A 27563-nucleotide genomic window follows, 5' to 3' on the forward strand; every position below is an offset into this window, starting at 1 on the left:
GTTAAAACGACGCCCGCTCCTAGTGCTGCCAGCATTTTGGAGCCATCAAAATACATAACCCAATTGGAATATGTGCCATACTCTTTAGGGAGTTCGGCCTCTGTCCATTCGGCGACAAAGTCAGCCAGTACTTGGGATTTAATAGCTCGATGTGGTTTATATGTAATGTCAAATGGGAGGAGCTCAATGGCCCATTTGGCAATCCGTCCCGTGGCATCGCGATTGTTTATTATGTCGTTGACTGGTACTTCGCAAGCCACCGTGATCGAGCACTCCTGGAAGTAGTGTCTTAGCTTTCGGGATGCCATGAAGACCGTGTATGCTATCTTTTTATAATGGGGGTACCGGGATTTACATGGTGTAAGGACAGTGGATACGTAGTATACTGGCTTCTGAAGCGGGAATTTGTGTCCGTCCTGTTCTCGTTCAACGACGAGTACGGCGCTCACCACTTGATGTGTTGCCAATAAGTATAGCAACATGGGTTCGCCGATGTTTGGTGCGGCCAGGATTGGGTTGCTTGCTAGAAGGGTTTTTATTTCTTCCAGTCCGGCTATTGCCGCATCTGTCCACTCGAAGTGATCGGTTCGCCGTAGAAGACGATAGAGTGGCAGTGCCTTTTCTCCCAATCTGGAGATAAAGCGGCTTAGAGCTGCCACGCAACCCGTGAGTTTTTGGACTTGCTTAAGGTCTCTTGGCATAGCCAATTGTGACAAAGCTCGAATTTTGGCTGGATTTGCTTCAATTCCTCTATTGGGAATGATGAAGCCCAACAGCTTTCCTGCGGGGACGCCAAAAACACACTTTTCCGGATTGAGCTTAATGTCATATGCGCGGAGGTTGTCAAATGTGAGGCGTAGGTCGTCTATTAGTGTTTCGACGTGCCTTGTCTTGATTACGACGTCATCCACATAGGCTTCAACTGTCTTTCCGATCTGTTTCTCTAGGCATGTTTGGATCATGCGTGGATAAGTGGCGCCGGCGTTCTTGAGTCCGAAGGGCATGGTGTTGAAGCAGAATGGCCCATATGGGGTGATGAATGCTGTTGCAGCTTGATCAAACTCCTTCGTTTTAATTTGATGGTATCCGAAATATGCGTCAAGGAAGCATAATGAGTCGTGTCCTGCGGTAGCATCAATGATCTGGTCAATGCGGGGGAGGGGAAGGGATCCTTAGGGCAAGCCTTGTTGAGGTCTTTGAAATCGACGCACAGGCACCAGGACTTGTCCTTCTTTGGAACCATCACCACGTTTGCCAGCCAGTCCGGATGTTTTATTTCTCTAATGAATCCTGCCTCGATTAGCTTGGCTAGCTCCTCCCCCATAGCTTGATGTTTGGGTTTGGAAAAGCGCTGCAGTGTTTGCTTGACCAGTTTATATCCCTTCAAAATATTGAGGCTGTGTTCGGCCAACTCGCGTGGGATTCCTGGCATATCAGAAGGGTGCGAGCCGAATATATCCCAATTCTCGCGCAGGAACTCTCGTAGCATGGCGTCAACCGTTGGGTCTAGTTGTGCTCCAATGGATGCTGTCTTCTTGGGGTCCGTTGGATGGACTTGGAATTTGACTATTTCTTCTGCTGGTTTGAAGGAGGTGGATTTGGGTCATTTGTCTAGGATCACATCATCCCTGTCCACCGTGGAGCGCAACGCGGTTAATTCTTCGACCGCAAGGGCTTCAGATAATGCCTCGAGGGCCAGGTATGCGGTTTTACTCTCGGCGTAGAGTGCTATGTCCGGATCACTAGCTAGAGTGATTATACCGTTGGGCCCAGGCATCTTAAGCTTCATGTATCCATAATGGGGTACTGCTTGGAAGCGCGTAAATGCATCTCACCCTGAGAGGGCGTGATATCCGTTGTTGAAAGGGGCCACTTGGAAGGTTATTTCTTCGGACCGATAGTTCTCCGGTGTGCCGAATACCACGTCAAGTGTGTTTTTTCCTGCACACCGTACCTCCCGACTGGGAATGATTCCTCGGAAGGCCGTGTTACTTTGCTCGATGCCGCTCCTGTCTATTTCCATTTTTTGTACTGTATCCTCATAGATGAGGTTTAGTCCGCTGCCGCCGTCCATGAGAACCTTGGTGAGCCGAAAGCCGTCCACAATTGGGCTGAGGACCAAGGCAGCTGGTACTCGGACTATCCTGTATTTTGGCTCGTCGCCAGCATAAAAGGTTATCGCCGTGTCGTTCCAAGGGTTTATTGTTGCAATCTGGCAGACTTCGGCGAGTTCGCGGAGTGCCCTTTTGCGCCTATTGTTTGAGGCGAATGTCTCAAAGACCGTCAATACTTTGAGGTCATCGTCTTCTAGGGGGTGTTGCTCTGGGGTATTCCTGGTGAGGATATCTTCACCGCCCTTGGCCACCTGCTGGAGTATCCAACATGCTCTAAGACTGTGGGTTGGTGTGCTATCTAGTGTTGTATGTATTTTGCATGGCCCGTCGAGCCATCCTTCTAGAACGGTTCCGTGCCACGTAATGGGCTTGTGTTTCTTTACCATTTGTCCCGGCGTGCCATGAGGGTGCGCCCTTTTCGTCTGAACGAGGGGTTGAGTGGGGACTGCTGGTCCCCACCGTGCTGCCTGAGTTTTCTAGGCGCTTTCCATTGCGATGTACTTCTGCATGATAGTTGCCAAGTCAGCAAAGTGTAATATGTGAAGGCGGTTGATGGCGTTGAGGATTCCCTCGTCCGTGCAATTATTGCAAAATGCTGAGATCGCGTCTTCGTCGTGGCAATATTTGATCTTGCTTTTGACAAGGAGGAATCTGGCCCAAAAGTGGTGGACTGTTTCCTGAGATTGCTGCTGCGTGCTCAAGAGAGCGCTTATGTCTCGGTGGGTGGGTGGAATTAAATCCGAACCCTGACCCTATTTTGGGTCCGGAGTCCGAAGAACTTCCGGACTTAGTGGTTCGAGCTCCGGGATATCAACTAATTTTTGAAGCTTATATTCTATGTTCAGAGGACAAGGCGTGTCTTCCTGCCGGTAGGTGTCCGGCTTCTCGAGGTCGGAGATCCGAACATAGTTCATCCTCAATATAGAGGAAGAATTATCTTGCTCCTCAACTACCGCTATCTGGTGGGTGATCGGTGGAGATTTAATTACTCTCTGGTCGGGTTTAAACCCAATCCGACCGTAGCCTGTAGCGACCCCAAGGCGGCAATGTGATCTAGGAGTTTGTTTAAAGACGATAACTCCGTCGGATCCATCTGTTTGGCGTATTCAGAATCAATGCAGAGGCGATTTTCGATGACTCGAGAGGTCATCATCGTCGGCTCAAGGGCTGAACGGGCGGTCATGATAAAACCGCCCAGCTGAAGGGTTTGGCCTGAGGCCAAAGCTCCTCTGGAGGTGATAGTTTCCTTGACGATAAGTCGAGCCATCAACCCTTTGTACGACGACACAGTGGAACTCTCAATGAAAGCACCAATGTCGGTGTCAAAACCGGCGGATCTCGAGTAGGGGGTGCCGAACTATGCGTCTAAGGTCGATGGTAACAGGAGACAGGGGACATAATGTTTTACCCAGGTTCGGGCCCTCTCTATGGAGGTAATACCATACATCCTGCTTGATTGATCTTGATGAATATGAGTATTACAATAGTTGATCTACCACGAGATCGTAATGGCTAAACCCAAGAGGTCTAGCTTGTATGGCTATGGTAATGTCTGTCCTCCGGACTAAGTCCTCCGGTTTATATAGACACCGGGAGGATCTAGGGTTACACAAGGTCGGTTACAAAGAAAGGAATCTACATATCTAGTCGCCAAGCTTGCCTTCCACGCCAAGGAGAGTCCTATCCGGACACGGGTGCAGTCTTCGGTCTTCGTATCTTCACAGCCCACCAGCCCGGCCCATGGCTAACAAGCCAGACGCCCGAGGACCCCTTAGTCCAAGACTCCCTCAGTTCTTCCGAGCCGAAGAAGGGGGCTCAACAAAGAAGCTGTTCTGGTTGCAATATCTTGCGCTAGAACATCCAGTGCCCTTTAGCGATCAGCTGAAACAGCTGGTCGAGCTGCATAGGATGGCCGAACTGGCCATGAAGGAATTAATAATCCGGCTGTGGCCTGTCGAAGTTATACCCAGCAGCTACTTCGGACTCATGAAGCGGCTGGTAGGTGTCTGCCCTCGGTTGGACATCGTCAAGAGGTCAGCCTGCATTGAGGGCGCGTGCATGGCCTTCGCCCGCATCAAGGTGTGGTGGGCGAATATGGATGCCGTCAAACTTGTGACCGAGAGGCCACCTGAAGGCAAGGAGCACCGCACGCTGGAGCGGTATTTTGAAGATGTCCTGGAGGGGTCCCGTATTGTGGTGATGCAATGTGCGCAAGACATTATTCTTGAATGAATATCTTCATGTTGTCTCTGCCTTGCATGATGAAACAAATTGTGTTATGTAATATAATGTTTGTTTAAAAAAATTCACCTCCTGTGCGGCCGTATTGTGTGAAATCTGAGAGTTGGCCAGTCGTCGGCTTCTGCCCCCATGTAGGAAGTACGGGGGTGTTCAGGATATAATATAAACACTCTTGACCCAATTGTTTGGTCCTTGCTACCTCTTGAGCACTACGTTGGTTTTCCCTTGAAGAGGAAAGGGTGATGCAGCAAAGTAGTGTAAGTATTTCCCTCGGCTTTTGAGAACCAAGGTATCAATCCAGTAGGAGGCCACGCGCGAGTCCCTCGCACCTACACAAACAAATAAAATCCTCGCAACCAACGCAATAAAGGGGTTGTCAATCCCTTCACGGTCACTTACGGAAGTGAGATCTGATAGATATGATAAGATAATGTTTTTGGTATTTTTATGATAAAGATGCAAAGCAAAGAAAGCAAAATAAACGGAAAAGAAAATAGCTTGTTGACAGAAGATTAATATGATGGAAAATAGACCCGGGGGCCATAGGTTTCACTAGTGGCTTCTCTCGAGAGCATAAGTATTATGGTGGGTAAACAAATTACTGTGGAGCAATTGACAGGATTGAGCATGGTTATGAGAATATCTAGGTACGATCATGTATATAGGCATCATGTTTGAGACAAGTAGACCGACTCCTGCCTGCATCTACTACTATTAATCCACACATCGACCGCTATCCAGCATGCATCTAGAGTATTAAGTTCAAGAGAATAGAGTAACGCTTTAAGCAAGATGACATGATGTAGAGGGGTAAACTCATGCAATATGATATAAACCCCATCTTGTTATCCTCAATGGCAACAATACAATACGTGCCTTGCTGCCCCTACTGTCACTGGGAAAGGACACCGCAAGATTGAACCCAAAGCTAAGCACTTCTCCCATTGCAAGAAAGATCAATCTAGTAGGCCAAACCAAACTGATAATTCGAAGAGACTTGCAAAGATAACCAATCATACATAAAATAATTCAGAGAAGATTCAAATATTGTTCATAGATAAACTTGATCATAAACCCACAACTCATTGGTCTCAACAAACACACCGCAAAAAGAAGATTACATCGAATATATATCCACAAGAGAGGGGGAGAACTTTGTATTGAGATCCAAAAAGAGAGAAGAAGCCATCTAGCTAATAACTATGGACCCGAAGGTCTGAAGTAAACTACTTACACTTCATCGGAGAGGCTATGGTGTTGATGTAGAAACCCTCCGTGATCGATGCCCCCTCCGGCAGAGCTCCGGAAAAGGCCACAAGATGGGATCTCACGGATACAGAAAGTTACGGCGGTGGAATTAGGGTTTTGGCTCTGTATCAGGTACTTTGGGGGTACATAGGTATATATAGGAGGAAGAAGTACGTCAGTGGAGCAACATGGACCCCACGAGGGTGGAGGGCGCGCCTGGGGGGTAGGCGCGCCCCCCTACCTCATGCCTTCCTGGTTGATGTCTTGACGTAGGGTCCAAGTCCTCTGGATCATGTTCGTTCCGAAAATCACGTTCCCGAAGGTTTCATTCCGTTTGGACTCCGTTTGATATTCTTTTTCTGCGAAACTCTGAAATAGGCAAAAAATAGCAATTCTGGGCTGGGCCTCCGGTTAATAGGTTAGTCCCAAAAATAATATAAAAGTGTATAATAAAGCCCAATAATGTCCAAAATAGGATATAATATAGCATGGAACAATCAAAATTATAGATACGTTGGAGACGTATCAAGCATCCCCAAGCTTAATTCATGCTGGTCCTCAAGTAGGCAAATGACAAAAACAGAATTTTTGATGTGGAATGCTACTTGGCATAATTTCAATGTAATTCTCCTAATTGTGGTATGAATATTCAGATCCGAAAGATTCAAAACAAAAGTTCAATATTGACATAGAAATAATAATACTTCAAGCATACTAACTAAACAATTATGTCTCTCCAAAATAACATGGCCAAAGAAAGTTATCCCTACAAAATCATATAGTCTGGCTATGCTCCATCTTCACCACACAAAGTATTTAAATCATGCACAACCCCAATGACAAGCCAAGCAATTGTTTCATACTTTTGGTGTTCTCAAACTTTTTCAATCTTCACGCAATACATGAGCGTGAGCCATGGACATAGCACTATATGTGGAATAGAATGGTGGTTGTGGAGAAGACAAAAAGGGAGAAGATAGTCTCACATCAACTAGGCGTATCAACGGGCTATGGAGATGCCCATTAATAGATATCAATGTGAGTGAGTAGGGATTGCCATGCAATGGATGCACTAGAGCTATAAGTATATGAAAGCTCAACAAAAGAAACTAAGTGGGTGTGCATCCAACTCGCTTGCTCACGAAGACCTAGAGCATTTTGAGGAAGCCCATCATTGGAATATACAAGCCAAGTTCTATAATGAAAAATTCCCACTAGTATATGAAAGTGATAACATAGGAGACTCTCTATCATGAAGATCATGGTGCTACTTTGAAGCACAAGTGTGGTAAAAGGATAGTAGCATTGTCCCTTCACTCTTTTTCTCTCATTTTTTTATTTATTTGGGCCTTTTCTATTTTTATGGCCTCTTTTTTTAGTCTGGAGTCTCATCCCGACTTGTGGGGGAATCATAGTCTCCATCATCCTTTCCTCACTTAGTACAATGCTCTCATCACACTTTTTATTTACTTACAACTCAACAATTACAACTCAATACTTAGAACAAAATATGACTCTATGTGAATGCCTCCGGCGGTGTACCGGGATGTGCAATGATGCATGAGTGACATGTATGAAAGAATTATGGATAGTGGCTTTGCCACAAATACAATGTCAACTACATGATCATGCAAAGCAATATGACAATGATGGAGTGTGTCATAGTAAACGAAACGGTGGTAAGTTGCATGGCAATATATCTCGGAATGGCTATGGAAATGCCATGATAGGTAGGTATGGTGGCTGTTTTGAGGAAGCTATATGGTGGGTGTATGATACCGGCGAAAAGTGTGCGGTATTAGAGAGGCTAGCAATGGTGGAAGGAAGAAAGTGCGTATGATCCATGGACTCAACATTAGTCATAAAGAACTCATATACTTATTGCAAAAATCTATTAGTTATCAAAGCAAAGTATTATGCGCATGCTCCTAGGGGGATAGATTGGTAGGAAAAGACCATCGCTCGTCCCCGACCGCCATTCATAAGGAAGACAATCAATAAATAAATCATGCTCCGACTTCATCACATAATGGTTCACCATACGTGCATGCTACGGGAATCACAAACTTCAACACAAGTATTTCTCAAATTCACAACTACTCAACTAGCATGACTCTAATATCACCATCTCCATATCTCAAAACAATTATCAAGTATCAAACTTCTCATAGTATTCAACACACTCATAAGAAAAAAAATATTAATCTTGAATGCCTAACATAATTAAAGCAAATTACCACGCTGTTTTGTAGGGCTCTCAAAATAATTTAAGTGAAGCATGAGAGAACAATAGTTTCTATAGAACAAATCCACCACCGTGCTCTAAAAGATATAAGTGAAGCACTAGAGCAAAAACTATATAACTCAAAAGATATAAGTGAATCACATAGAGTATTCTAACAATTTCTGAATCATGTGTGTCTCTCTCAAAAGGTGTGTACAGCAAGGATGATTGTGGAAAACTAACAAATAAAGACTCAAATAATACAAGATGCTCCAAGAAAAACACATATCATGTGGTAAATAAAAATATAGCTGCAAGCAAAGTTACCGATGGAAGTAGACGAAAGAGGGGATGCCTTCCGGGGCATCCCCAAGCATTGGCTTTTAGGTGTCCTTAGATTATCTTGGGGTGCCATGGGCATCCCCAATCTTAGGCTCTTGCCACTCCTTGTTCCATAATCCATCAAATATTTTACCCAAAACTTGAAAACTTCACAACACAAAACTTAAAGTAGAAAATCTCGTGAGCTCAGTTAGCGAAAGAAAACAAAACACCACTTCAAGTACTATAATGAATTCATTCTTTATTTATATTGGTGTTAAACCTACTGTATTCCAACTTCTCTATGGTTTATAAACTATTTTACTAGCCATAGATTCATCAAAATAAGCAAACAACACACGAAAAACAGAATCTGTCAAAAACAGAACAGTCTGTAGTGATCTGTAGCTAACGTAAGTTCTGGAACCCCAAAAATTCTAAAATAAATTTCTGGACGTGAGGAATTTATCTATTAATCATCTGCAAAAATAATCAACTAAATATCACTTTCCAAATAAAAATGTCAGCAATTCTCGTGAGCGCTAAAGTTTCTGTTTTTACAGCAAGATTAAAAAGACTTTCCCCAAGTCTTCCCAACGGTTCTACTTGGCACAAAAACTAATTAAACACAAAAAACACAACCAAAACAGAGGCTAGATAAATTATTTATTACTAAACAGGAGCAAAAAGCAAGGAATACAAATAAAATTGGGTTTCCTCCCAACAAGCGCTATCGTTTAACGCCCCTAGCTAGGCATAAAAGCACGGATAGATCTAGGTATCTTTAGTTGGTAATTCTTCAATGAGACATCTATCACCCTTAAGAGTTTCTTCCTTTTTATTAATTATAAAACTTCTAGGCACAAAATCAAAAAAATCATTTGTAGCAAATGGTTCCTTAATTATAGCAAAAAGATTGGGGTGAATACTTATAGATTTGAGATCCGCGGTTTCCTTGCTAGAAGATTCACCCTTATTTTTAGGAACATACATAAGCTTGGCAATTTTAGTTGGAGGACTTGGAGTATTCTTTACGGAAGAAAAGGCGGTTCCCAAGTTGGTAATGATACCCTCAAGTTTATCGATTCTAGTGGAATCCTGATTTATTCTTTCATTAACTATGGGTTCCTTCTCCTTAATATTTTTCAAAGTGACTCCTACTTTAGATCCATATTGAGTAATTTGGTTGTGGATATTTTTATCCAAAATTTCAATTAACCCCATGGTAGCAACTTTATTTTCAATAATTTCAAGTTTTGGCATTACATGCTCCAAAGTTAACATAGTTCCATTAACCAAAAGAGGGGGTGAGCCAAACAAATCTATCATAGCGTTATAAGAATCAAAAGTGTGGCTACCCAAGAAATTCCCTCCGGTAATGGTATCAAGGACATATTTGTGCCAAGTAGTAGTGCCTACATAAAAATTGCGAAGAAGAACGGAAGTAGATTGCTTTTTGGTAGATCTATTTTCAGCATTGCAAATTCTATACCAACCGTCTTTTAGATTTTCTCCTTCCCTTTGCTTAAAATTAAGAACTTCATTTTCGGGAGACAACAGAGAAGATAGGGGACTAGCCATAACGACAAGCAAGCAATCCAACACACAAGCAAACAAGAAACGGGCAAAAAGAGGCAAATAGAGGAAGAGAAGGAGGATGGAGAGAGAGGGCGAATAAAACGGCAAGGGTGAAGTGGGGGAGAGGAAAACGAGAGGCACATGGCAAATAATGTAATGCGGGAGATAAGGGTTTGTGATGGGTACTTGGTATGTTGACTTTTGCGTGGTCTCCCCGGCAACAGCGCCAGAAATGGCTCGTTGTCAGGAGTCAAATCTTGACTTAACTTGGCGCGAATCTCCCCGGCAATGGCGCCAGAAATCCTTCTTGCTACCTCTTGAGCACTGTGTTGGTTTTCCCTTGAAGAGGAGGGTGATGCAGCAAAGTAGCGTAAGTATTTCCCTCGGTTTTTGAGAACCAAGGTATCAATCCAGTAGGAGGCCACGCGCGAGTCCCTCGCACCTACACAAACAAATAAAATCCTCGCAACCAACGCAATAAAGGGGTTGTCAATCCCTTCACGGTCACTTACGAAAGTGAGATCTGATATTTTTGGTATTTTTATGATAAAGATGCAAAGTAAAGAAAGCAAAATAAACGGAAAAAGAAATAGCTTGTTGACGGAAGATTAATATGATGGAAAATAGACCCGGGGGCCATAGGTTTCACTAGTGGCTTCTCTCGAGAGCATAAGTATTATGGTGGGTAAACAAATTACTATTGAGAAATTGACAGAATTGAGCATAGTTATGAGAATATCTAGGTATGATCATGTATATAGGCATCACGTCTGAGACAAGTAGACCGACTCTTGCCTGCATCTACTACTATTACTCCACACATCGACCGCTATCCATCATGCATCTAGAGTATTAAGTTCAAGAGAACAGAGTAACGCTTTAAGCAAGATGACATGATGTAGAGGGATAAACTCATGCAATATGATATAAAACCCATATTGTTATCCTCGAAGGCAACAATACAATACGTGCCTTGCTGCCCCTACTGTCACTGGGAAAGGACACCGCAAGATTGAACCCAAAGCTAAGCACTTCTCCCATTGCAAGAAAGATCAATCTAGTATGCCAAACCAAACTGATAATTCGAAGAGACTTGCAAAGATAAACAATCATACATAAAAGAATTCAGAGAAGACTCAAATATTATTCATAGATAAACTTGATCATAAACCCACAATTCATCAGTCTCAACAAACACACCGCAAAAAGAAGATTACATCGAATAGATCTCCACAAGAGAGGGGGAGAACTTTGTATTGAGATCCAAAAAGAGAGAAGAAGCCATCTAGCTAATAACTATGGACCCGAAGGTCTGAAGTAAACTACTCACACTTCATCGGAGACGCTATGGTGTTGATGTAGAAGCCCTCTATGATTGATGCCCCCTCTGGCAGAGCTCCGGAAAAGGCCCCAAGATGGGATCTCACGGATATAGAAAGTTACGGCGGTGGAATTAGGATTTTGGCTCTGTATCTGGTAGTTTGGGGGTACGTAGGTATATATAGGAGGAAGAAGTGTTGGGGAACGTAGCAGAAATTCAAAATTTTCTACGCATCACCAAGATCAATCTATGAAGTAATCAAGCAACGAGGGGAAGGAGAGTGCATCTACATACCCTTGTAGATCGCTAAGCGGAAGTGTTCAAGTGAACGGGGTTGATGGAGTCGTACTCGTCGTGATCCAAATCACCGATGATCCTAGTGCCGAACGGACGGCACCTCCACGTTCAACACACGTACAGCCCAGTGACGTCTCCTACGCCTTGATCCAGCAAGGGGAGAAGGAGAGGTTGGGGAAGACTCCATCCAACAGCAGCACGATGGCGTGGTGGTGGTGGAGGAGCGCGGGACTCCAGCAGGGCTTCGCCAAGCACTACGAGAGACGAGGAGGGAGAGGGGTAGGGCTGCGCCAACAGGGGAGGAACTTCATCTATTGGGCTGCCCCTTTGCCTCCACTATATATAGGGGGAGAGGGAGGGCTGCGCCCCCACCTAGGGTTTCCTCCCTAGGGGTGGCGGCCGGAACACTTTCGGTGGCCAAAACCATACTTCCTATATATTAATCTTTACCTCCGGACCATTCCGGAACTCCTCGTGACGTCCGGGATCTCATCCGGGACTTCGAACAACATTCGGTTACCGCATACATACTTTCCCTATAACCCTAGCATCATCGAACCTTAAGTGTGTAGACCCTACGGGCTCAGGAGTCATGCAGACATGGCCGAGACAACTCTCCGGTCAATAACCAATAGCGGGATCTAGATACCCATGTTGTCTCCCACATGCTCCACGATGATATCATCGGATGAACCACGATGTCAAGGATTCAATCAATCCCGTATACAATTCCCTTTGTGTATCGGTACGATACTTGCCCGAGATTCGATCGTCGGTATCCCGATACCTTGTTCAATCTCGTTACCTGCAAGTCTCTTTACTTGTTCCGTAACACATCATCCCGTGATCAACTCCTTGGTCACATTGTGCACATTATGATGATGTCCTACCGAGTGGGCCCAGAGATACCTCTCCGTTTACACGGAGTGACAAATCCCAGTCTCGATTTGTGCCAACCCAACAAACACTTTCGGAGATACCTGTAGTGTACCTTTATAGCCACCCAGTTACGTTGTGACGTTTGGCACACCCAAAGCACTCCTACGGTATCTGGGAGTTGCACAATCTCATGGTCTAAGGAAATGATACTTGACATTAGAAAAGCTTTAGCATACGAACTACACGATCTTTGTGCTAGGCTTAGGATTGGGTCTTGTCCATCACATCATTCTCCTAATGATGTGATCCCGTTATCAACGACATCCATTGTCCATGGTCAGGAAACCGTAACCATCTATTGATCAACGAGCTAGTCAACTAGAGGCTTACTAGGGACATGGTGTTGTCTATGTATCCACACATGTATCTGATTTTCCTATCAATACAATTCTAGCATGGATAATAAATGATTATCATGAACAATGAAATATAATAATAATAACTAATTTATTATTGCCTCTAGTGCATATTTCCAACAGTCTCCCACTTGCACTAGAGTCAATAATCTAGTTCACATCGCCATGTGATTAACACTCACAGGTCACATCGCCATGTGACCAACATCCAAGAGTCTACTAGACTCAATGATCTAGTTCACATCACTATGTGATGAACACTCAAAGAGTTCTGGGTTTGATCATGTTATGCTTGTGAGAGAGGTTGTAGTCAACGGGTCTTGCCATATTCAGATCCCTATGTATTTCGCAAAACTTTATGTCATATCGTAGATGCTGCTACCACGTTCCACTTGGAGCTATTCCAAATTATTGCTCCATTATACGTATCCGGTATCTCTACTCAGAGCTATCCGAATAGGTGTTAAGCTTGCATCGACGTAACTCTTTACGTCGAACTCTTTATCACCTCCATAACCGAGAAACATTTCCTTATTCCTCTAAGGACAATTTTGACCGCTATCTGGTGATCCAGTCCTAGATCACCTTTGTACCCTCTTGCCAGACATGTGGCAAGGCACACATCAGGTGCGGTACCCAGCATGGCATACCGTATAGAGCCTATGACAAGAGCATAGGGGACGACCTTCGTCCTTCCTCTTTCTTCTATCGTGGTCAAGCTTTGAGTCTTACTCAACTTCACACCTTACAACTCAGGTAAGAACCCCTTCTTTGACTGATCTATTTTGAACTCCTTCAAAAACATGTCAAGGTGTACGTTCTTTGAAAGTATCATCAGGTGTCTTGATCTATCTCTATAGATCTTGATGCCCAATTTGTAAGCAGCTTTATCCAGGTCTTCCTTTGAAAAACACTCTTCAAACAACCGTTTATGCTTTCCAGAAATTCTACATTATCTCGGATCTACAATATGTCATCCACATATACTTATCAGAAATGTTGTAGTGCTCCCACTCACTTTCTCGTAAATACAAGTTTCTAGCAAACATTGTATAAACCTAAAAGCTTTGATCACTCTATCAAAGCATATATTCTGACTCCGAGATGCTTGCTCTAGTCCATAGAAGGATCGCTGGAGCAAGCATACCTTTTAGCATCCTTAGGATCGACAAAACTTTGATTGTATCACATACAACTCTTTCTTACGAAAACTGGTAAGAAAACTTGTTTTTGACATCCATCTGTCAGATTTCATAATTGAAAAATACAGCTAATGCTAACATGATTCCGACGGACTTAAGCATCGCTACGAGTGAGAAATTCTCATCGTAGTCAACTCCTTGAACTTGTGAAAAGACTCTTTACCACAAGTTGAGCTTCATAGACGGTAACATTACCGCCCACGTCCGTCTTCTTCTTAAAGATCCATTTATCTCAATGGCTTGCCGATCATCGGGCAAGTCCACCAAAGTCCATACTTTGTTCTGATACATGGATCCTATCTCGGATTTCATGGCTTCTAACCATTTGTCGGAATATGGGCCCACCATCGCTTCTCCATAGCTCGTAGGTTCATTGTTGTCCAACAACATGATATCTGAGACAGGATTACCGTACCACTCAGGAGTAGTACATATCCTTGTCGACCTACGAGGTTCGATAGCAACTTGATCCGAAGCTTCATGATCACTATCATTAACGTCCTATTCAACAGACGTAGGCTCCACAGAAAACATCTTTCTATGTTGCATCACTCTCTGGTTGAAGTAAAGGTTCGACAACCTCATCAAGTTCTATCTTCCTCCCACTCAATTCTTACGAGAGAAACTCCTTCTCGAGAAAGGACCCGTTCTTAGCGACAAACAGTTTTCCCTCAGATCTGAGATAGAAGGTATACCCAACTGTCACCTTTGGGTATCCTATGAAGATGTGTTTGTCCGCTTTGGGTTCGAGCTTCTCTGGCTAAAGCCTTAAGCATCGCAGCCCCAAACATTAAGAAACGGCAACTTTGGTTTCTTGCCAAACCAATGTTCATACGATGTCGTCTCAACGGACTTAGATGGTGTCCTATCTAAAGTGAATGCAGCTGCCTCTAACGCATAACCTCAAAATGAAAACGGTAGATCGGTAAGAGACATCATAGATCGCACCATATCTCATAAGGTTCGATTACGACGTCTGGACACACCATTACCCTGTGGTGTTCCAGGTGGCTTCAACTGTGAAACAATTCCACAATGTCTTAAGTGTTTGCCAAACTCATAACTCAGAAATTCTCATTGATCAGATCACAGGAATTTGATCTTCTTGTTACGATGATTCTTAACTTCACTCTGAAATCGCTTGAACTTTTCAAACGTTTCAGACTTGTGCTTCATTAAGTAAATATACCTATATCTACTCAAATCGTCAGTGAAGATGAGAAAATAGCGATATCCACCGCACACTTCAATTCTCATTGGATCACACGCATCAGCATGTATGATTTCCAACAAGTCACTTGCCCGTTTCATTGTACCTGATAACGGGGTCTTAGTCATCCTGCCCATGAGGCATGGTTCGCATGTGTCAAGTGATTCAAAATCAAGTGACTCCAAACATCCATCGACATGGAGTTTCTTCATGCATCTTACGCCAATATGACCTAAGCAGCAGTGCCACAAGAAAGTGGTACTATCATTATTAACTCTACATCTTTTGGCGTGAACATGTGTATTACCACGACCGAGATTCAATGAACCATTCACATACGGTGCATGACCATGAAAGGTATTATTCATGTAATCAGAATAACCATTATTCCCTAACTTAAATGAATAACCGTATTGCAATGAACATGATCTAATCATATTCATGCTCAATGTAGACACCTGATAACATTTATCTAGGTTCAATACTAATCCCGAAGGCAGATGGAGTGTGCGATGGTGATCTCATCAACTTTGGAAACACTTCCAACACACATCGTCACCTCGCCCTTAGCCAGTCTCCGTTTAGTCCGTAGCTTTTGCTTCAAGTCACCATTAATAGCAACTGAACCGGTATCCAATACCCAGGTGCTACCAGGAGTACTAGTGAGGTACACATTAATAACACGTATATACTTTGTTGAAGTTGCCAGCCTTCTTATATACCATGCATTTGGGGTAATTCCGCTACCAGTGACCGTTCCCCTTACAATAGAAGCACTTAGTCTTGGGTTTGGGTTCAACCTTTGGTTCCTTCACTGGAGCGGCAACTGGTTTGCCATCCATGAAGTTTCCCTTCTAGCCCTTGCCCTTCTTGAAACCAGTGGTCTTGTTAAACCATCAACACTTGATGCTCCTTCTTGATTTCTACCTTTTGCGGTCTTAAGCACCGCGAACAGCTCTGGGGTCAACTCCATCCCTTGCATGTCATAGTTCATCATGAAGATCTAGTAGCTTAGTGATAGTGTCTAGAGAACTCTATCAATCACTATCTTATCTGGAAGTTTAACTCCCACTTGATTTAAGTGATTGTAGCACCCAGACATTCTGAGCACATGCTCACTAGCTGAGCTATTCTCCTCCATCTTGTTGGCAAAAGAACTTGTCAGAGGTCTCATACCTCTCAACACGGGCATGAGCGTGAAATCCCAATTTCAGCTCTTGGAACATCTCATTTGTTCTATGGCGTTCAAAACGTCATTGGAATCCCGATTCTAAGCCATAAAGTATGGTGCACTAAACTATCAAGTAGTCATCAGGATGTGTCTGTCAGGTGTTCACAACATCCACAGACGACGTTGTAGGGGTTTGCACATCGAGCGGTGTATCAAAGACGTAAGCCTTCTGTGTAGCAGTGAGGACACTCCTCGGACTACGGACCTAGTCCGCATCATTGCTTACAATATCTTTCAACTTAATCTTTCTCTAGGAACGTATTGAAATAGGGAGCTACAACGTGAGCTATCTATCTACAACATATTTGCAAAGACAATTTAGACTATGTTCATGATAATTGAGTTCATCTAATCAAATTATTTAATGAACTCCCACTCAGATAGACATCCCTCTAGTCATCTAAGTGAAACATGATCCGAATTGACTAGGCTGTGTCCGATCATCACGTGAGACGGACAAGTCATCAATGGTGAACATCTCATGTTGATCGTATCTTCTATACGACTCATGTTCGACCTTTCGGTCTTCCGTGTTCTGAGGCCATGTCTGTACATGCTAGGCTCGTCAAGTCAACCTAAGTGTATTGCGTGTGTAAATCTGGCTTACACCCGTTGTATTCGAACGTTAGAATCTATCACACCTGATCATCACGTGGTGCTTCGAAACAACGAACCATCGCAACGGTGCACAGTTAGGGGGAACACTTTCCTTGAAATTATTGCGAGGGATCATCTTATTTAAGCTATCGTCGTTCTAAGCAAATAAGATGTAAAGCATGATAAACATCACATGCAATCAAATAGTGACATGATATGGCCAATATCATTTTGCTCCTTTTGATCTCCATATTCGGGGCTCCATGATCATCGTTGTCACCGGCATGACACCATGATCTCCATCATCATGATCTCCATCATCGTGTCTTCTTGAAGTTGTCTCGTCATCTATTACTTCTACTACTATGGCTAACGCTTTAGCAATGAAGTAAAGTAATTACATGACGTTTATGTTGACACACAGGTCATAAATAAATTAAGACAACTCCTATGGCTCCTACCGGTTGTCATACTCATCGACATGCAAGTCGTGATTCCTATTACAAGAACATGATCAATCTCATACATCACATATATCATTCATCACATCCTTTTGCCCATATCACATCACAAGGCATATGCTGCAAAAACAAGTTAGACGTCCTCTAATTGTTGTTGCAAGTTTTTACGTGGCTACTATAGGTTTCTAGCAAGAACGTTTCTTACCTACGCGAAAACCACAACGTGATATGCCAATTTCTATTTACCCTTCATAAGGACCCTTTTCATCGAATCTGATCCAAGTAAAGTGGGAGATATAGACACCCGCTAGCCACCTTATGCAACTAGTGCATGTCAGTCGGTGGAACCAGTCTCACGTAAGAGTACGTGTAAGGTCGGTCCGGGCCGCTTCATCCCACGATGTCGCCGAATCAAGATAAGACTAGTAACGGCAAGCAAATTGACAAAATCGACACCCACAACAACTTGTGTTCTACTCGTGCATAGAAACTACACATAGACCTAGCTCATGATGCCACTGTTGGGGAACGTAGCAGAAATTCAAAATTTTCTATGCATCACCAAGATCAATCTATGGAGTAATCAAGCAACGAGGGGAAGGAGAGTGCATCTACATACCCTTGTAGATCGCTAAGCGGAAGCGTTCAAGTGAATGGGGTTGATGGAGTCGTACTCGTCGTGATCCAAATCACCAATGATCCTAGTGCCGAACGGACGGCACCTCCGCATTCAACACACGTACAGCCCGGTGACGTCTCCTACACCTTGATCCAGCAAGGGGAGAAGGAGAGGTTGGGGAAGACTCCATCCAACAGCAGCACGACGGCGTGGTGGTGGTGGAGGAGCGCGGGACTCCAGCAGGGCTTCGCCAAGCACTACGAGAGACGAGGAGGGAGAGGGGTAGGGCTGCGCCAACAGGGGAGGAACTTCATCTATTGGGCTGCCCCTTTGCCTCCACTATATATAGGGGGAGAGGGAGGGCTGCGCCCCCACCTAGGGTTCCCTCCCTAGGGGTGGCGGCAGCCCTAGATCCCATCTAGGGTGGCGGCCACAAGGGGGAGAGGGGGAGGCGCACCTGAGGTGGGCCTTAGGGCCCATCTGCCCTAGGGTTTGCCCCCTTCCCCTCTTGGAGGCGCCTTGGGCCTTGGTGGGAGGCGCCCCAGCCCACCTAGGGGCTGGTCCCTTCCCACTATTGGCCCATGTAGGTCTCCGAGGCAGGTGGCCCCACCTGGTGGACCCCCGGACCCCTCCGGTGGTCCCGGTATACTACCGGTGATGCCCGGAACACTTCCGGTGGCTAAAACCATACTTCCTATATATTAATCTTTACCTCCGGACCATTCCGAAACTCCTCGTGATGTCCGGGATCTCATCCAGGACTCCGAACAACATTCGGTTACCGCGTACATACTTTCCCTATAACCCTAGCGTCATCGAACCTTAAGTGTGTAGACCCTACGGGCTCGGGAGTCATGCAGACATGGCCGAGACAACTCTCCGGTCAATAACCAACAGTGGGATATGGATACCCATGTTGGCTCCCACATGCTCCACGATGATCTCATCGGATGAACCACGATGTCAAGGATTCAATCAATCCCGTATACAATTCCCTTTGTCTATCGGTACAATACTTGCCCGAGATTCGATCGTCGGTATCCTGATACCTTGTTCAATCTCGTTACCTGCAAGTCTCTTTACTTGTTCCGTAACACATCATCCCATGATCAACTCCTTGGTCACATTGTGCACATTATGATGATGTCCTACCGAGTGGGCCCAGAGATACCTCTCCGTTTACACGGAGTGACAAATCCCAATCTCGATTCGTGCCAACCCAACAGACACTTTCGGAGATACCTGTAGTGTACCTTTATAGCCACCCAGTTACATTGTGATGTTTGTCACACCCAAAGCACTCCTACGGTATCCGGGAGTTGCACAATCTCATGGTCTAAGGAAATGATACTTGACACTAGAAAAGCTTTAGCATACGAACTACACGATATTTGTGCTAGGCTTAGGATTGGGTCTTGTCCATCACATCATTCTCCTAATGATGTGATCCCGTTATCAACGACATCCAATGTCCATGGTCAGGAAACCGTAACCATCTATTGATCAACGAGCTAGTCAACTAGAGGCTTACTAGGGACATGGTGTTGTATATGTATCCACACATGTATCTGAGTTTCCTATCAATACAATTCTAGCATGGATAATAAATGATTATCATGAACAATGAAATATAATAATAATAACTAATTTATTATTGCCTCTAGGACATATTTCCAACAAGAAGTACGTCGGTGGAGCAACATGGGCCCCACAAGGGTGGAGGGCGCACCTGGGGGGTAGGCGCACCCCTACCTCATGCCTTCCTGGTTGATGTCTTGACGTAGGGTCCAAGTCCTCTGGATCATGTTCATTCCAAAAATCACGTTCCCGAACGTTTCATTCCGTTTGGACTCTGTTTGATATTCTTTTCCTGCGAAACTCTGAAATAGGCAAAAAAAAACAACAATTCTGGGCTGGGCCTCCTGTTAGTAGGGTAGTCCCAAAAATAATATAAAAGTGTATAACAAAGCCCAATAATGTCCAAAATAGGATATAATATAGCATGGAACAATAAAAATTACAGATACGTTGGAGACGTATTAGTCCTTGAAGGAGGTGTTTAGCACAGTGAACCAGACAATCAGACTATGCGGCTTGAACACCCTCACTTAGCCATAGGAGTTTGACGATAAAAATTTAGGCGCAGCCCCTGGTATCCGAACTAGGAGGCTATAAACACCTGATCGGGAAAGTACCAATCCCTCGCTATCGTGGGTTTGTCATGGCAGATGTCCTCGTGAAAGGACTTAGTTGTGGAGCCATCGCAACGGGTTAGCTTAAAGGGGTTAAACCAGACAAGGGGACACGGGAGTTTATACTAGTTCAGCCCCTTCGATGAAGGTAAAAGCCTACGTCTAGTTGTGATTGGTATTGCTAGGGTTTCGAAGGCCAGGGAGCGAATCCGCTTTGTCTGGCTTTCGAGTTGTTGTTGTCTGTCTCTAAACCGCGGCCAGGTCGTCCCTTTATATACATAGGTTGACGCTCGCCGGGCTACAGAGTCCCGAAGCCGGTTTATAAATGTATCCGGTTCGGCCTCTCTCTTTCTATCTTACTATACAAGTTACATGACTAGGCCGGTTTACATTTACATACTGTAACTCGCCTTTGGGCCCTCCGTAAAGCGCTAGCATCTTTATGTCTTCATGGGCTTCTAATCTTCAAGGAGTCAACCCAGCTACATAAGGCCGGTTTACCTCCAGTAGTAATATCCCCAACATTAGGCCCCAGATTGGTTTGAACTTGTTCATGTCAATCTTCCACACTTTAGAAAAAATCTTCTCTCTTGTCTTCATTTTTGATCTTGTAAACCGCCGTGACGTCATACTTCAAAATTACGATAAACCGTCCTGACGTCATCCGTCCGTTGATATCGGAGATTTCCTTCATTTAATATATATCCAGTTGTCGAGGCGACACCTTTATTAACTTATCCATTTTTTGGACTCCTCAACTCCCGCACTTGCCATTTTTCACTTCGCCTTATAAATAGGACCGAGGGGTCATTTTCACCGTTTCCCCCCGTGCCTCTTCGCATCGTCTTCCTCGCGCCGCTCAGCCTCTGGAACTCCGCCGCCACCATCGACCGTCGTTTCTGCTCTGACCTCGGCCGCTGCATCGCCCTGAACGCACCAGAAAACTGCGGCGCCCTTCCGCTTCCTCACTAGCTCCGGTAAGTTCTCTGCTTTTTCACCATAAATCTGTTCTAGGGTTTCGATATTCCTCATAGTTCTTCCGAAGTTCATCAGTGCTATTCTTCCATGTTCTTCCTTTAATAGATGGACACTTCATGCTTGATACATCTCTTACCGTAGCTTACCTACCATGATCATCACAATCTTTATGCGCAAAGAACTGATCTGTCTGTCAAAAATTGCTTCAGTTCTGCACCCCTTCAAGATCCAATTATTTTTGCTTTTCTATCTTATCTCTAGATCCAAAAGTTTTATACATCACTGTGAAATCTGTTTCTCCTCGCACCAATATAAGCGATTTGATATTGGATAAATAGTCTATGCCATTAGCCCTCTGATAAACCGGAAGAGCATGTTACCTTCATAATTACGCTCCGGTTTAACAGTGTCTGATCAATCCTGCGCTAGCATTACCTTCTTTATCATCATACTAGTCTCCGGGTTGTACCATTTATTATATTAGTATGTTTCTTACTCCCTTGTCTCTTGTGTATGATCATGCATAATTTATAAACCGGCCTTTCATTTTCAGTTTGTTAGCTTTGCAATGGCCAAACAGTTCACTGCCTGCAATTGGGCTCGTTCCTGGGTTACTGAGGCTCAACTGGATGAGATGGTTAGCATCGGCTCTCTGCCTAAGAAAACGGAGATCAAATGGCGAGCCCTAGGAACTGAGAATCCTCCAGCCCCAAGACAAGGCGAAGTGGTAATCTTTGTTGACCATATAAGCTGTGGTTTCAAACCGCCAGGGTCCAAATTTTATCGAGATGTGCTTGCCAGCTTCCAACTGCATCCACAAGATATTGGTCCCAATTTAGTCTCTAACTTATGCAATTTCCAAGTCTTCTGTGAAGCCTATTTACAGGAAGAACCAACTGCAGAATTGTTCCGGGATTTCTTTCACTTAAACCGGCGCACAGAGTTTGTGAATGGCCCAAATACATAGCTTGGTGGTGTTTCAATTCAAAAGCGGAAAGAAGTGGAATTTCCTCATGCCAAACACCATAGCCACCCAAAGGAATGGAACCAAACATGGTTCTATTGCAGAGACACTTCGCCTGAAGATGAGAATCCCCTCCTCGGCTTCCGAGATCATAGATTATCCAATACTCACCCAATGCCACAACGCCTGAGCTCCTCAGAAAGGGCAAAATATGCTCCTCAAATCACCAAACTCCGAGCCTTTATGGCAAACGGTTTAACAGGTGTAGATTTTGTACGCTGTTGGATATCCTGGAGTATCTTGCCGCTAAGCCGGCGTCCCGGTTTAATGTGCGAATATACCGGTGAGATTGACGATCCTCAACGCCACTACAACATCCAATTATCTGAGGAAGAAGTTACTGAAGGTGTAAATAAGATTTTGAATGAATCGGAACTGGTCTGTAGTCAAACCGGCCTGAGTCCCTTCTACACCAAGAACAAACCGCCTGTTGTAAGCATTACACTTCCTCTTCATCTCTAATATCTTTGACTTATACAGGCTGTAACCCTTCTTCTTTATATGTATAGGGTGATGACCCCTTCTGGAAATGGAAATCCATAGAGAAAGCGGCAAAGCCAACTAGAGACAAAGTGGCCAAGCCAACCCGCCCGAAGACCAAAGCCGTAAAACGGACGTCAAAGCGGAAAACGGCTGACCGGATTAATATGGAGCTTGATGATGATACTGATGACCCAGAAGCTGAGGTAGAACTTGACTTACTTGGCTCTCTTTTTATGCATCTTGTTAACAATGATCTTCCTCAGGAGGAGGCCGAAGCTAGTCAGGCTGAGGATGTAGAGGTAATTACCCTTTCCTCCGGTTCAGACTCTATGCCAACACAAAAACCTCGCCAAACAATCTGGAAAGTAAGCTTTTCTCATCCTCTTGCTCACTTGGATCCAACATTTATTTTGAAGACTCAACAGCATGAGGCTCGCCGGACAACTCGGCATAGTGGCCAACAGGTCACCTCTACCGGTTTACCTGATACTCTGGTTCGGAAGCGACGGTCTGAGGTCTCTCCTACTTCTGACCATTCTTACCCCAAGGCAGGTTATTTCGGACAACCTCTTAATCCGTCCGATTCAAATTATCAGGTGACACCTCCTTCCTCTTCTGGTGAATCGACAGCAACTCAACTCCCCCCTTTGAAAACTGTGGTTGGTTGAGTTACGAAAAACCTTTCTTTTCAATGCGCCCTACATCTTTTGAACAGGATGTTAACCCTTTTTATTCTGTTTGTAGGGCCAAAGCCAGACCCAGCAAGAAAGCTCGGGTCACCAATCCGCCAGAAGATCCTGTTGCTGAAGAAGAAGAACCAAGAGTTGAACCGGAGCAAACAGGTGAACCGGAAGGCCTCCATCCTGAAACAACGTTTGATGATCCTCCCCTTGATGGCCAACATACTGACGAACCCACAAATGTTGAGCCTGCCGCCCCTGATGCTGAACCGGCAGAACCAAACTGGGCTAATCTAATGAAAGACACTAAAATTCCATCATCATCCGCCCAAAATCCTGAAGGCCAAGGCGATGACGTTATTATTACTGGAGCAAGCCACAGTTCTCCTAGTCATCCCGTCATTTTGGCTCAGCATAGTGCCAAAGAAGAGCAAATTACCAGGGATAAAGGTAAATGGAGCAGCGACTTATCAAACTATGCTCATCTTAACACTGATGAGCTTCATTCCGGCTTCTTGAATCGTCTGCACTCAAACCGGGATTATGAAGCCGGTTTGGTGAATTTGATGAAAGAACGATATGAGGTAAATTCTTCTCCCTTGCACATTGATTTATAGCTAAAATACTATTCCAAGTAGCCCCCAAGAGTCGTTTTATGATTGTCAATCATAAACCGGGTCTTTGTAACACTTTAAGCATCCCATCATTAATCCTTGCCAAGGCGTGTCTTCAATCATAGATAAAACTCATGTTTGAAAAATGAGATAACGTTCTGTAGCATAGCCCCCAAAGGCCGGTTTAACTTGGCAAGTTAATCCGGTTCTTAATCCACACCGCCAGTTTAGAACAAACGTACATTAGCCCCCAAGTGTCAAGGATAATGCATGCATTGTTCTGGAGACTTGCATAGAAGGTAGTATTTGAGAGAAAATAAGCATTAGCCCCCAAGTATGAAGTGGATAACTTGTTATATGCTTTATACTTAGTGCATATATATGTTGTTTTGTTGAAGATACCTTCAATGTTGCAGGCTGAACTGAGAAGCAAAGATGCCAAAAACTCTGACTTGCAAGAAAATGTGAAGTCGCAACAAGCCGAAGCTGCAAAAGCCAAAGAGGAGCTGACCCAGGCCCTGGCCAGAATGGAAAAATTGAAAGAATCCTTCAATCAAGATCGTGCTGCATGGGAGACCAAAAAAGCCGGTTTGACCAAAAGAGCCATAGATGTCGAGGAAGCCCTGAAACCGGTGGCTGAAGAACTAGCCGGTTTGAAGTGCCAAATCAACGCTATGACTTCTGCTATCTTTGGTAAGTATCTGCTTATGTATGTTGCATCAGTCAATGAATCTTAAAACTGGCCACGATGTGGAAAAAATCTTTGCCAGGAACTTGGATCACTCATCTTGGTGCAGATATGCGGATGAAGCTCAAAGCGGCATACACATTGGTTGAGCAGCTATACTCTGGATCTCAGCGAGCCATTAGTACAGCAGCTTATAACAAACCGGCACCAACGTTGATTAAGGAAACCCTTGAGAAGCTGGGCATGTTACAGGCACGTATTGCCGAGTTGAAAAGAGCCGCTGCAAGAGCGGGAGCATTAACTGTCCTTATTCGAGCCAAGGCTTGGATTCCAGATCTTCAAGCGGAGGATATCATTAAAGGGTATCCAGGTGTTAAAGAAGACGGCTCAAACTTTGACAATGATGGTCTTTGGCGGTTGACCAAACAGATGCGGCCAGCGGCCAGCAAATTAGCTGAAGACACCGATTTGTCCCATTTTCAACCGTTTTATGATGCAGAAGGGAAAAGACAGCCGGCCGAGATCCATGAAGTCGAAGAACTTGCGCCTCCGATTCGTAAGCACACTTATGCCCCTGATATTGACCCTTCTGATCTAATCCATGAAGAAGCCGTATTCCGAGCTTTAACCGGAATCGATTGGTCAACGGCTGATTTCCAGCGGCTGGGGAGGGATGAAGAAGTGCATACACCAACTGATTTGCAACCATCAAACCGTCGTGATGAAGAGTCCTGATTCGGTCGCCGGTTTATATGGCTACTGTGAAAAACAATGGCACTATTGAGCCGCTTTAAAGCTTCATGTAATAGGATAGCTGAAACTTTGTTTATCTGCCATGCCATCGAGCATGCTTCATATCCCTTTGTGACAATCTGTGTCGCCCTTCAGGATATATTTTATGCATAGTCTATGATGACTTGTCTTCCTGGGTACAAAAAACTTAAAAGTGTCTAGCGGTTTACCGCTAAACATGTCATAATATCCAAGAAGTATATAGTACTTGAGCTGAATAATCAAGTGTTTGTACAAAAAATAATGTACAAAACATACCTCATTGAGTGAGTAAACGTGTATACAGCAAAGGTGTTTAACACCAACCCGATACGTTTGATAATCTCATCTTCATAATGCCAGTCTATCTATTAAACCGGACCGGTATACCTACCGGATTTTCTTCATAACACTGGTGATTTAGTCAAACCATACCAGGTCAGTGACCACCGGTTTATAACTGATCATGAGCCAACAGCTTGTGGTTGGAAAGCAAGCCGGATCAAGGATGCCGGTTTATCAAAAAATACTTATGATTGTCAACAAACAAAATTCAAATAGGAAAATATGTGAGGCTTTTTACAAGCTGCCGGGCTCCAAATCGAGGCTTTTCATGGGCTGCCAGGCCTCTGAGTTAAACCATTTAACAAAGCCTTTTAAGATGGGCCTCCAATTAGCCAATCACCGTTTTAACTATGACAAGTTCAGGGTCTGTAAAAGATTGACTTGTCAAACGTTCGATGGGTCATGCCAGGATTACCTGGATAGGAGTGGCTTACTTGATGAAGGCAGGTTAACCCGGGGTTTTAGGTGAATACACCAGGCTTCCAAGCCGTGGCTTGATAGCCAATTACGAGGGTCCTTTCAAACTCTTTGTTGCTTTGCAAAAAAGAGCCCCCAAGTAACTTTGTGAGCGATGCTCAGCGTGTGCCTATGTTTGAGTTTGTACAGTGCACAATACTCTCTTTGGCTCCACAAATTTGTCCTTGTGTGGCTGAAAAGCCTATCGAGAGGTGTAGCTGTGGTTCAAACATGACCAAGCCCCCTATTGATTTTCTTTATCTTTATGTAGTTGCCAAATCCGGTTTAACAAAGACTCCGCTTTGACCATTAACTTGTAAAAGCACACATATGATATAAGAAAGAATAGATACCCCGCTTATAACGGAGGCTCCGGTTTATTATATGGTATATACACTGTCATAAATATGTACAAGTGAAAAAGCCTATGGCTTCAAGTATAATAAGGCCGAAGGAGAGCTATGTTCCATGGCCGCTTTGTCTCCTCCTCCGATTGACGTGAGTCTTCATGCTCTCGAACATCAATGAGGTAGTAGGATCCGTTGTGCAGATTTTTGCTGACCACAAAGGGTCCTTCCCAAGGGGGGGATAACTTATGAATATCAGTCTGATCCTGGATGAGCCGGAGCACCAAATCACCTTCTTGAAAGGTTCTAGTTTTAACCCGGCGGCTGTGATAACATCGAAGATCTTGTTAATAAGTCGTCGAACACGCTGCTGCAAGATCCCGCTCTTCATACAACAGGTCCAGAGAATCCTGACGTGCCTTCTCATTATCAGCTTCAACATAAGCTGCCACACGGGGTGAATCGTGACGGATGTCACTAGGAAGAACCGCCTCTGCTCCATAAACCATGAAGAAAGGCGTGTAACCCGTAGACCTATTGGATGTGGTGTTGATGCTCCATAACACCGAAGGTAGCTCCTCGACCCAACAACCCGGCGTCCGCTTTAAGGGAACCATAAGCCTTGGTTTGATACCCCACAGAATCTCTTGTTTTGCCCTTTCCGCTTGACCATTAGATTGGGGGTGAGCCACTGATGCTAGATCAAGCCGGATGTGCTCACGTTGATAGAATTCTTCCATCTCTCCTTTTGACAAGTTAGTGCCATTATCTGTTATAATGCTATGTGGAAAGCCAAACCGGAATATCACCTTTTTGATGAATTGAACCATTGTGGTTGCATCACACTTGCTAACTGGCTCTGCCTCTACCCATTTAGTGAATTTATCAACTGCTACTAACAGATGGGTCTTCTTGTCCTTGGAGCGCTTGAAGGGTCCAACCATATCCAGCCCCCAAGTGGCAAACGGCCACGTAATTGGAATCATTCGCAACTCTTGAACCGGAACGTGCGCACGGCGGGCAAAC

This window comes from Triticum aestivum, chromosome 4A (assembly GCF_018294505.1).
Source record: "Triticum aestivum cultivar Chinese Spring chromosome 4A, IWGSC CS RefSeq v2.1, whole genome shotgun sequence".
NCBI classification, from domain to species: Eukaryota; Viridiplantae; Streptophyta; class Magnoliopsida; order Poales; family Poaceae; genus Triticum; species Triticum aestivum.